General features: G+C 35.0%; 1 pseudogene across 1 annotated transcript; it reads left to right on the forward strand.

Moving 5' to 3' along the window:
* The first annotated feature begins 2,627 nt into the window (after nucleotides 1–2,627).
* LOC105155869 (flavonoid 3'-monooxygenase CYP75B137 pseudogene) lies at nucleotides 2,628–4,905 on the forward strand (annotated as a pseudogene). The gene is made up of 2 exons (XR_016064945.1): nucleotides 2,628–3,561; nucleotides 4,282–4,905. The product of XR_016064945.1 is annotated as a flavonoid 3'-monooxygenase CYP75B137 pseudogene (transcript).
* Nucleotides 4,906–11,402: the final 6,497 nt, after the last annotated feature.

An 11,402-nucleotide genomic window follows, 5' to 3' on the forward strand; every position in this document is an offset into this window, starting at 1 on the left:
TCTGTTGTATCTTCAATTCTTTGAACTAGGCCACAATCTGCTTTTCTTGGAATTGGGTATCATTGTCCGAGATCAACACCCTAGGAATCCCAAACTTGCAGATAATATTTCTCCATGTAAAGTTAATCACCTCCTTCTCAAATATTTTTGCTACCACTTTGGCCTCGACCCAGTTTGAGAAATACTCAACCGCCACAATTATGAATTTTCTTTTGTGCCAGTGCTGGAGGTAAAGTTCCTACAATGTTAATACCCCAATGATCGAATGGGCATGCGACCTTGATTGGTTTCATTGGGATCGCTGGTAGATTAACTAAGGATGCATTGAAAACTTTCACATCTTTTCAAAAACTCCATTATATATTTCGCCATAGTTGGCCAAAAATAACTTTGCCTCATAATCTTCTGTGCCAGCAACCTCCCTCCAAAGGGATCTCCACAACTTCTTCATAAATTTCTCCCATTACATACTTGGCCCTTTCATCATCTAAATACTTTAAACTTCATCCGCTTAGCTATTATGGGATCTTCAGGCAAGACTCAACCTTTTAAGTACCTGACGATCTCATATTTCCACTACCTCAACTCTTCTACTATTTGTACCTCCGAAGTTTCCTTGATCGCTACCCTTTCCTTAATTATCATTGTAACCCTTCTATCCTTTATACTCGACATTATAGCCCCAAGCTTTGACAATGCATTCGCTCTATTGTTTTCACATTTTGGAATCTGTTGAATTGCACATCTATTAAATTTTGTCATTGTAGGTTTAGCTTTTTGTTGATATAAAATCATGGACTTCTCTCTAGTTTCTTATTCTCTTTCAATTTGCATCGCCACCAATTGGGAATTAGTATAAACTTCTAAATTCCTTGCTCGTACCTCATAAACCAACTCTAACCCCAATATTAAAGCTTCATACTTAACTTCGTTGTTGGTGGTAGGGAAGGATAGCCTTGTAGCGATCTTGATCTCGATCCCATTTGGACCTTGTATTAATATTCCTGCTCCCTAGTTATTAGCATTAAACAAACCATCTGCATGCAAAATCCAACTCTCTTATTCTTTCGGGGCTTGTTCTCCTACGAGCTCGATCATGAAGTTTGCAAGTACTTGGGCTTTCTCTGTTGTTCTGGCTCGATATTGAATATTGTGTTCCCCTAGCTCCACAGCCACTTCATTAATCTTCCATACGCCTCCAGTCGGGCCATAATGTGTTTGAGAGGGTGGTTTGTCAGCATGATTATTTTTTGCGATTGGAAGTAAGGTCGTAGCTTACGAGCAGTTACAACCAATGCTAAGGTTAATTTTACTATCTCTGCATATCTCTTCTTCGCCCCTTGTAGCATCTTGCTGATGTAATATACAGGAATTTGAACCCTTGAAGCTTCGCGTACCAGGACCGAGCTTACTGCATCTACAAAAGTAGCTAAATACAAGAATAATGGTTCATTTTATTTCAAATTCAGCAATAATGTTGGCGAAGTCAAGTACTTTTTCAAATCATGCAGAGTTTGTTCGCACTCTTCATTCTACTAAAACATTTTGGTTTTTCTCGATGTTTTAAAGAACAATAAATTTCGATTAGCAGATCGAGAAATAAAGTGAATAAGAGATGCGATCTTACTCGTGAGTTTCTGCACTTCTTTGATCGTTGTGGTGACTTTAGCTCAATTATTATCTCTATCTTCGTAGAATTTGCCTCTATTCCTCTTTCGCCAGTCGAGTAGCACATTGATGCAAGGCAGTGGGTACGGGTCCTTCGGGCAAACCTTATTAAGATCTGTAAAGTCTTTGCACATTCGCCATTTTCTAGATGCCTTACGTACGACCACCACATTCGACAACCACTCTTTGTACTGCACTTCTGATACATATTCTGCCTTCAAACATTTGCTCACCTCTTCTCCAATGATACGATTTTGTTCAGCACCAAACGATCTCTTTTTTTGTTTAAGGAGTCAGGCCATTGGTTCCATATTCAATTTATGCACGATCACCTCAGGGTCTATCCCTTTAAAATCTGACGGACTCCACGTAAACATATCTACATTTTTTCTCAAGAATTTGATCATCATTGTTTCCAACCTTTCATTCATGCGTGACCCAAACTCGATCATTTTATCAAGCTCCCCGGCTACTAACTATACTACCTTGTGTTCCTTTGTTAGTTCTAGTAGATCCGTCCTTATCTTTCGAATTTCTGTCTCGATCTCTTCCTCCCTCCTGATCTTCCTTTTCTATTAGGGAAAAATTGCAACTATAATCCCTTATGATATCGCAAACGAGCAAATTAATCCTTATGGAAAAAACAAATAGCGATGTATCCTCCTATATTATTTAAAATATAACAATTTATCTCCCTATATTTTTTTAAAATGAAGAAGGTAAATTCTTTCATTTTAAAAAGTACAAGAGGAAAAATTACTAAATTTTTTTTATAAAGAAATAATAAGCTCATTTTTAATATCATAGGGATAAATTGTTATTCACCATTTTCTATTATATTTCTTAATACGTAAACCTTGACTATATATTTTTGTTTTTGGCTATATGTGCTTTATATATACGACCAACTTGGTGCAAATTTGTATACACATCAATTGAATTGGAGTCTACTCAAGAAACATGATTTCTCTAAGTGATTCTTCATCTCTTTCAGCACCACTTCTGATACTAATTTCACTGCCCATCTTATGGTGCCTGTTCATCCTATTTACCAAGTCCGGCAACAATACAGCCCCCACGCCGCCAGGACCATGGGGCTTGCCAATTGTGGGCTTCTTGCCTTTCCTTCGCCCTGATATGCATATTCAGTTCAATGAACTAGCCCGCCAATACGGTCCAATCTACAGGCTGAGGCTGGGGACCAAACTCTGCACCGTGATCAGCTCGCCGTCCCTCATAAAAGAAATCGTCCGCGATCATGACACCATTTTCGCCAACCGTGACGGGACTGTTGCTGGACGCATTGGCAGCTACAACGGAAATGACATAGCCTTCTGTCCTTACGACTCTAGCTGGCGCATGAGAAGAAAACTCTTTGTACACGATATGCTAAGCAATAGGAGCCTTGATGCTACTTTTAATCTTCGGAAAGATGAGGTCAGGAAAGCCATTAGAAACATCTATACCAAGATCAATACCCCTGTTAAAATCTTGGAACTAGCTTCTGGTATTAGTCTGAATGCTATGATGAACATGGTCTGGGGAAGCACCATTGAAGGGGAGAGGAAGGACAAGATTGGGGCAGCAGTCACGCCGCTGGTGGTAAGATCTGTTGATTTGTTGGGAGTGCTAAACGTGTCCGATTATGTTCCGGCTCTTGCCAGGTTTGATATTCAAGGAGTGGAGAAAGAAATGAGCAACTTAACACAAAGGTTCGGCGAGATTGTCGAAGATATCATTAACGAGCGCACGAAGATTTCTTCGGGCAAGGTCGGAGGAGGAGGCAACAAGAACGGTGGGAGAGTGGATTTGCTGCAAATGCTTATGGAGTTCAGCGAGAAACAAGATGTTAAGACGGAATTTGGCAAGACACAGATCAAAGCCATGGTTACAGTAAGTTCTCTATTATTGAGATTTGCTAATGATCAATTCCAATTTTTTAATGCAAATAACTCCAAATTTGTCCATATGCATCTTAGGTGTATAAAGTTTATTCATTTATATAATTGTAATGGAATATATATAAAATATATGTATGAAAGAGTTAACAAGTACTCCATGCCTATCAAAAGTAATTGCTAAGGATTTCTAATCTTTTAACTATTCCTAATCATTTGATTATTATTATGTAAACCAAATTTTTTACCTTAATATTTATCATGATATTTTTAATAAGAAAAAAAAACATAATTTTGGTCCTACTACTATTAGGGGTGACAGTTTAAATTCTCTCTGTATAATTAAATTTTCAATTGAGGAATACAATTAAATAAAAATTAGCACATGCTTGTCCCATGGATACTCTTTTAATTTGGGAATTCCCATCAATTTTGTTGATATGATATTTTGCTCTAGTGATATTAATTTGGAGGAATTGCAATAATCACTTGCATTCCTCATGTCCATTAGGAAAAATGGCTGAAAATTTAAAAAGTCTAAAATAAACTAAGTCATATGCGAGACAGGTGCTATGTCTAGTGACCAAATTTTTTATTATATTTCTTAATATTTAAACCTTGGTTTACTATCAAACAACATATAATAGTTTAATTAATAGCGATTTTTATTTTCAGCTACACATGCTATGTCTAGTGACCAAATTTCTCTTAATAGAATATCATACTAGGCGGGATAGACACTTTAGCAGCCACGATCGAGTGGGCAATGGATGAGTTTATGCGCAATCCGAAAGTGATGGAAAAGGCATACAACGAACTAAATGAAGTCGTAGGACTGAACAATTTAGTGGAAGAGTTCCACATCTCAAAATTAGTCTATTTGGAGGCTGTCATAAAAGAGACGCTACGCAAACACCCAGTAGGATCCTTATTACCAAGAATTTCCAGCCAATCCTGCATTGTGGGAGGATACTCTATTCCTAAGGATTCAACAGTCATTCTAAACATCTGGTCTACTCAAAGGGACCCTCTTGCTTGGGATAACCCGTTAGAATTCATGCCAGAGAGGTTTTTAGACAACTCTGCAAAATGGAATTTTAGTGGGAATAATTTTAATTATATTCCGTTCGGATCGGGAAGAAGAATTTGTGCTGGAATACCACTAGCAGAGAGAATGTTGAGGTATGTGTTGGCTTCACTTCTGCATTCATTTGATTGGCAGCTGCCAAAGGGTGAAATAATGGACAGACAAGAAATATTTGGGATGGTGACAAAGAGAAAGACTCCGTTGGTTGCTATCCCTAGTCCTAGGTTGTTTGATAAGAATCTGTATGTGTAATTTCATATTCTAATTATGTTGGTCTGGTAATTAGCGTATGCATAATCTTTATTACACAGCACAATGTTGAACATGTTATAAATAAATATGACGCTTCTTTGGTTCCACAAGGTAAGTTTGCATTCGTCTCTTGGTTTTGGGGTGAATAGCAATTTATTCCCCTGTGATATTAAAAATGAGCACATTATCCCCTATGAAAAAAATATAGCAATTTACCTCCCTATACTTTTTAAAATGAAGCAATTTACCTCCTTATATAGGGAGGTAGATTGCTTCATTTTAAAAATCATAAGGGGGTAAATTGTTGTATGTTAAAAAATATAGGGAGATAAATCGCTATTTATTTTTTCACAAGGGGGTAATTTGCTCATTTGCGATATCACAAGGGGTTGCTTGCATTTTTCCCCTTGGTTTTGTCTTGACAGGATAATACTTTTGTCTCTAAGAAATACCATTTATTCAATTTCAGCTTTTAAATAATCACCATTTTTTATCCCTAAATTGACATTTTTTTTATGATTTTGTCATTTCACTTAATTAAATGCTAACTCAAATGTAATTATGTTTTTCGTAACTCCTTTCAATTTTCAGCCTCACGTGCTCGGCCTGTGATTTTTTTCATTTGATTTACTGGTGTATTGACATAAATGATCAAAACAATATATATAAAGAGAACAAAGAGAGACTAAAAGTGCAAATGGTGATTGTTTAGGAACTAAAATTAAAAAAGTGGTATTATCGAGGGACTAAAAATACAATTCTCCCGTCTGTATCTTATCCCAATATAACAATGTGGTTTTTTTTTTTACTAAAAAATTTCAATTATATCCTTCTTTTGAATTTGGCGGCTAGAAAATGTGTAATTATGTATTATTAATTTGGTATATTAAAAGTTTGGTTAGAATTTCATCTTAGTCCAACCAGATACATCCATATGTACAGTGTTTATGTTAGAAGCTAATTAATTATGTAGTTTTCATTATTCTTTTTATTCAAGAGAAAGTCTTTGAGTAGATTTAAAGTTTTTAAGTAATTTGTTTTGTTTGCTTTTTTATATTGCGACATAATGGTAATAGTTGAACTCAAATGTAATTTTCTTACTTTGTAACTTATTGGGTATATATCCATATTTGATATAATTTTGTAATCTTCCAATGTTCTGGTTGGGAGGACTCCTTTTGGTTTTGATACAGTGTTTGTAGTTATCAAAGATTATTTGGGATTAGGACTTCTGTTGTACACACCTATACAATAAGGTATTTTTATGGATCTAAGGGAACACAATTCATACTACGTATATTCTCCCAAATGCTCTCTCAATTCTCTCTTTGAGTATGGCTAATGTCTGCTTCCCAAGTTAGGAAAACAGTCCTTCGACAACCCACACCACCTAACACGACCGCACCGTCCCCCGCCCCTCAAACTTCAGATGATGCTGGAACATCTAGAGCTACACAGGCTGCTGATGACATGTTACAACAGTCTGCCACCCGACGGCTGCTCCACCACCACCACCACCATCATCACGCCAGTACATCAGTCTCGATGACGCAATGTAAATTTATTGCCTAATGTTTTAGTATTATTTTATCTTAAAAATGTTTAATATAATATGTTCTTTCAGGTCCGACTGCCCGTTCTACGAGCTCATCAATGCAGTCGTGCGGGGACATTTCCCCCACCCATGACTGTGTTTGAGGCAAGTGTAGCCAAAGCACCAGCATTTCTGGTACAAGAGCATGAAAATAATTAATTTTAAATTAATTTGATTTTATCCAATAATCTAATTATTTAATAAATTTTACTGATGTTTTGTTTAATTTTATTACTGCATATGACCTACTGGTGGGACTATGACGATGAGTCTATATTTTGGATCTTCCAATGTGGGCCAACAAGTACATCTAGAAGACTTTTTTCATTGCCCGATCCAGCCTGGTCAGGCCACTCTAACTGGCCAATGAGGTGTGGCTCCAGCTTCAGACGTATTTGGCCAACGAGGACTTCCAACAGGAGTTCTCGAAGAATAAGGCGAACCGGATTATGATCCCATAACGTCCTCGACTAGGTATGGGGGGGGGGGGGGGTCTTCCTCAGTCGGCATGCACAAGAGAAAGTTGGTCAGTAAATACGATACTTTATCATTATTTTTTAAAATCGATGTTGACTGTTTTTTTCTTCTATAGAAGACAGAACTCGGTCGATCACCCAAGCAGATGGAATTATTCGAGTGATGCTACAAGAAAAAAGAGGAAGGCAATTGGAGCAGGCCAAGGGCGACGGAGGTGGTGGTAAGTACCTAAATTATTAATATTATTTTTGTTATAATTAATTCTTCATTAAAGTACTAACAATTTTGTTTGTTTTGCATGAGATGTTTCAGAAAATGCTAGAGGATCGTCAGCCTCACCCACTGCCGAAGACCATGATGCCCCCCCCCCCTCGAATCGGGGGCTTCGGTGACGATAACGAGCAACAAATGTGGTTGGCTGCAGTTGGGAGCAAGAACAAGGGCCGAGTAGGCCTTGGTTTTGAGGCCCACGTCTCCAACCGAACATTCACATCACCATCGCCACCCCCATCGACACCACCACTGCCACCGCCATCGCCACCAAGGAGGACTGCATCGGTTGCCTCGAGCTCATGATGGCCGACATGATGGTCATGATGAGGGAGATGAGGATTTCCTTTTCGACTGCAGCACCGCTTCCGACAGATCCCCAGCCTCGGATTAGGCCGATATGGACGTCGCTGATGAGGAGGGATTAGATTTGATTTTATATTTTGTTTTTCATTTTTGGAATTAAATAATTTTTATATTAATATAATATTTTTTCTTAATTATTCATCTATCATAATGTTTATTATATTTTACTATTTTATATTTATTCAATTGATTAAAAATTTATATTAAATTAATTTAAAATTCTATATGAAAATTTATTAAAATATATAATTTATTTATTTATTCAAACTTATTAAATGTATTAATAAATTATAAAAAAAATTATAAAATTTAAAAATTAGGATCGATTTTAGTAATGATAAAGAAATTGTTAAAATTTAAGTAAAAAAATTCCAAATACCGTTACTAAACTGGACTGACCAAATACTTTTGCTACAATCATTTCAAACAGGTGTTCCAAATTAGTGGATAATCATTCCAAATAACATTTGTATTCTAGTTTCTAATGTGTTCCAAATTAAAAAATAAAAATCGTTCCTAATACCATTACTAAAATAGTTCTACAAACGTGTTCCTAATTCAGCCAAACTGTACCTAAAACCATGTCAGACTATAGTTCCATAACCTGTTCCTAAATTTATCATCATTACAAATAAAAATAGTTCCAAAATTCAAACACGAGTATTAAGTTCATTTCAAAAGCTCCACCAGAAAATTAATTTAGCCATTCCAGAACCCGCCCTTAACCATTCCAATTCGAAAAAATATTTTTTGAACGAATGCAACATTCGGAACGATTTTCAATGAGAGTTACAATTATCGTCCCAATCAGGAAGGGTTTTTTTTATAACTATGCCTAAATTTTGTAACCCCGCTTTTAAGGACAGATTTTTATTCGTTCTAAAATTCACTCCAAATAAGTTATGTGTCCTGAAAATCGTTCCAAAGACCAAAAAGAAAAAAAATTCACAATCTGCCTTTTTTGTAATGTTAATTTCTGAATGGTATTTATTTTATTTAAACACACTCACAAACCCTGGAAAAGCCCATTCCTAAGTTATAATTTTGAAATATTTTATTTAAACACATTTTTGAATGGTTCCTAAATATTTTTTTAATTTTGAAATAATAATTGTATAATAAAAAAATTAATTATTTTATCTTAATTTGATTAATTAAATAAATTTTGAAAAATTTTAGAGTATATAAACATATAAAATAAAAATAGTCCTAATCTACACCCAAGTATTGTTGTAGTTGGCACCAGACCTCGTTGGCCATCCACACCGGTCTGATCAACTGAGCCTTGGTGAAGGTGAATCGCTTCCATAAGAACGTGCCTGTACACATATGAAAGATTCGGAACATGGACTCATTATTAAAGTTCCACCAGTACGTTATTTACAATATCACCAAAAGTAAATATTATTAACAATATCAAAAAAAAATTATAAAATAATATAAAATTGTCTTAAAACATTAGCTTCAAGCTCCCAGAGCACGTGCTGGAATAGGTGCATGGGACACTACTAGAAAAATAGTAAAAATGATTTAATAAGTTACACGAAAAACAAAATAAATTTTTAATAAACAGAAAAAATTACACAAAATTGCACAAATAGTTTTTAGTTAAAAAAATCTCAAATAAAGTAATAATAATAGTGCCAAATCCCAAATAATCCAAATTATGCGGTAATCGTACTCACTTAAGCTAACAAAAAAGATATAAAAAATTATTAGTAGTGAGTAATCACTAAAATTACATAAAATTTATATTAGAATTACACAAAATCTACATAAAATTTAAAAAAAAAATCAGAAAATTATAGAAAACTCACATAATTACAGAAAAAATGCATTTTTCATAGTACAAAAATTACATTTGTTTTCATTATAAGTAATTCAGAAAATTGTCTAGTAACAATTAATTGTAAGTAATACAGAAAATTATGTAATATGTAATTACAGAAAACTTCATTTTTCACAATATAAAAATTTCACTTTATGAATTTTATACTTTTCTAAACTTTCCTAAAATGACATAAAAATGCAGAAACTTAACAATACATGCCAAAAATTTCAAAGGATCCCAGAAAATTTCAGAATAATTATAAAAACTTACATAAAAAATTACAGAAACTTATTGGGAAAAAATCAGAAAAATAAAAAAAATCTGAATATTTTCAGAAAATCAGAAAATTTATTAAAACAGTTTTTAATAATTTCCATCAGTATTTTGCATCAAAAATTTCAAAAAAAAAAAACACTCAAACAGTTTTAATAATTTTCTGATTTTTATTATTACAGAAAAATGAATAAAAAATATTTAAAAATAGTTTTTAATTTAAAATCACAAATGAAATAGAAACATGAAAGAAAAATTCTGAAAAATTAAAAACAGATTTTTAACATAACTTCAACATCATCATCAATAATTTCATCAAATACTAATGAACTTCAATATCACTATCACCATTGACAATTTTCATCAAATACTAACAAAACATCATCATCATCATTGCGACGGAAAAATAAATTTTCAGAACAAATAAAATAAAAAACTAACCTAGAATAAAAGCTTCTCACGGCCAAAATGCAGGAGGGATAGCTTTTTTGTCCTTCCGCTACAAAAAATATTATTTTATGGTAATGACTTTTGTAATGACTAAGTTAATTATTTCGAACTTGAAAATTGTAACGGTCTTTGTAACGGTACCCTTATTGTGGGTTTTTTGGGCGTTACAAAATATTTATAATGGCTTGCTTGGAAGGTGTTATAATTTGTAACGAGCTTATTAATGGCTATGAGAGACCGTTACCATAGTAGTCGAATTGCAAAAAAAATGCATTTCGACCCACTTTTGGAACGACCAATTTAATTTTGATTTGATTGTTATTGGAACGGCCTTTATAACACATATAAGTATGTTGTGCTTGAATTTTGACACGGTTTTTGGAACACTCTTTGTAACCGCCATGCATTATGTTGTAATGGTTATTGTATCGAGCTTGTATTTCCTTTTTCAACAGTTTTTATAACAGACTTTGTAACTCCATCCACAAAATCCACTCCTCGAGCCTGGCTACCTAATCATCAAGGTTGGGGCGCAACGGTTGTGGTGCCGAGGGTGATGGAGCAGTAATGTTGGGCTTTGATGGTCCAACAACTGTGTGGTAGGCCTCGAAGTAAAGATTGAATACTCGGCCCCTCTTCCGGCCACCTGCTGCTAACAACCACGCTTTTTGCTCATTCAATCGAGCCTTGAGAGAATAATGGAGGGTCTTGATCACTATTTTGCTGGTTTTGGCGTTCCTCCATCATCCTTAGGAACAGTTCCTGCGAATAGATTAAATGATTAGATTTGAAAAAAACTAATTTTAAATTAAAAAATTAAATTACTTTATATACTAACCGCGACCTCCACTGTCCTCGGGCCGCTCCATTGGTCGCCATCCTTCTTCTCATAGCACTTCTCGAACAACTCCATTTGTTTGACGGGGCGTCCGAATTGTGCCTCCTATTCAAAAATCATTTAAAGAAAGTTTTAGAAATTTTAAAATTTAAATCAAATTAATATTAGAGGTTAAAATACTTACTTCTTACGCTTGTGACCAAAATGGAGGACGACCCCCGTGGTAAATGGTAGCAGCTGCGTTCAGGTTGACCTTATTCTTCGCTGATTGTGTCTGAAATTTTGGGCTCGCCCAGTACTCCAAAATTTAGCGCCAGATCTCCTCGGCCTACCACAACGGTCGGGCTAACTAGTTTTGGGCATCGGCGAACCGCTTCTGTAGGAACTTACCCCCCTAC

This window comes from Sesamum indicum, linkage group LG1, assembly GCF_026168435.1.
Source record: "Sesamum indicum cultivar Baizhima isolate 11 linkage group LG1, ASM2616843v1, whole genome shotgun sequence".
Classification (NCBI taxonomy): Eukaryota; Viridiplantae; Streptophyta; class Magnoliopsida; order Lamiales; family Pedaliaceae; genus Sesamum; species Sesamum indicum.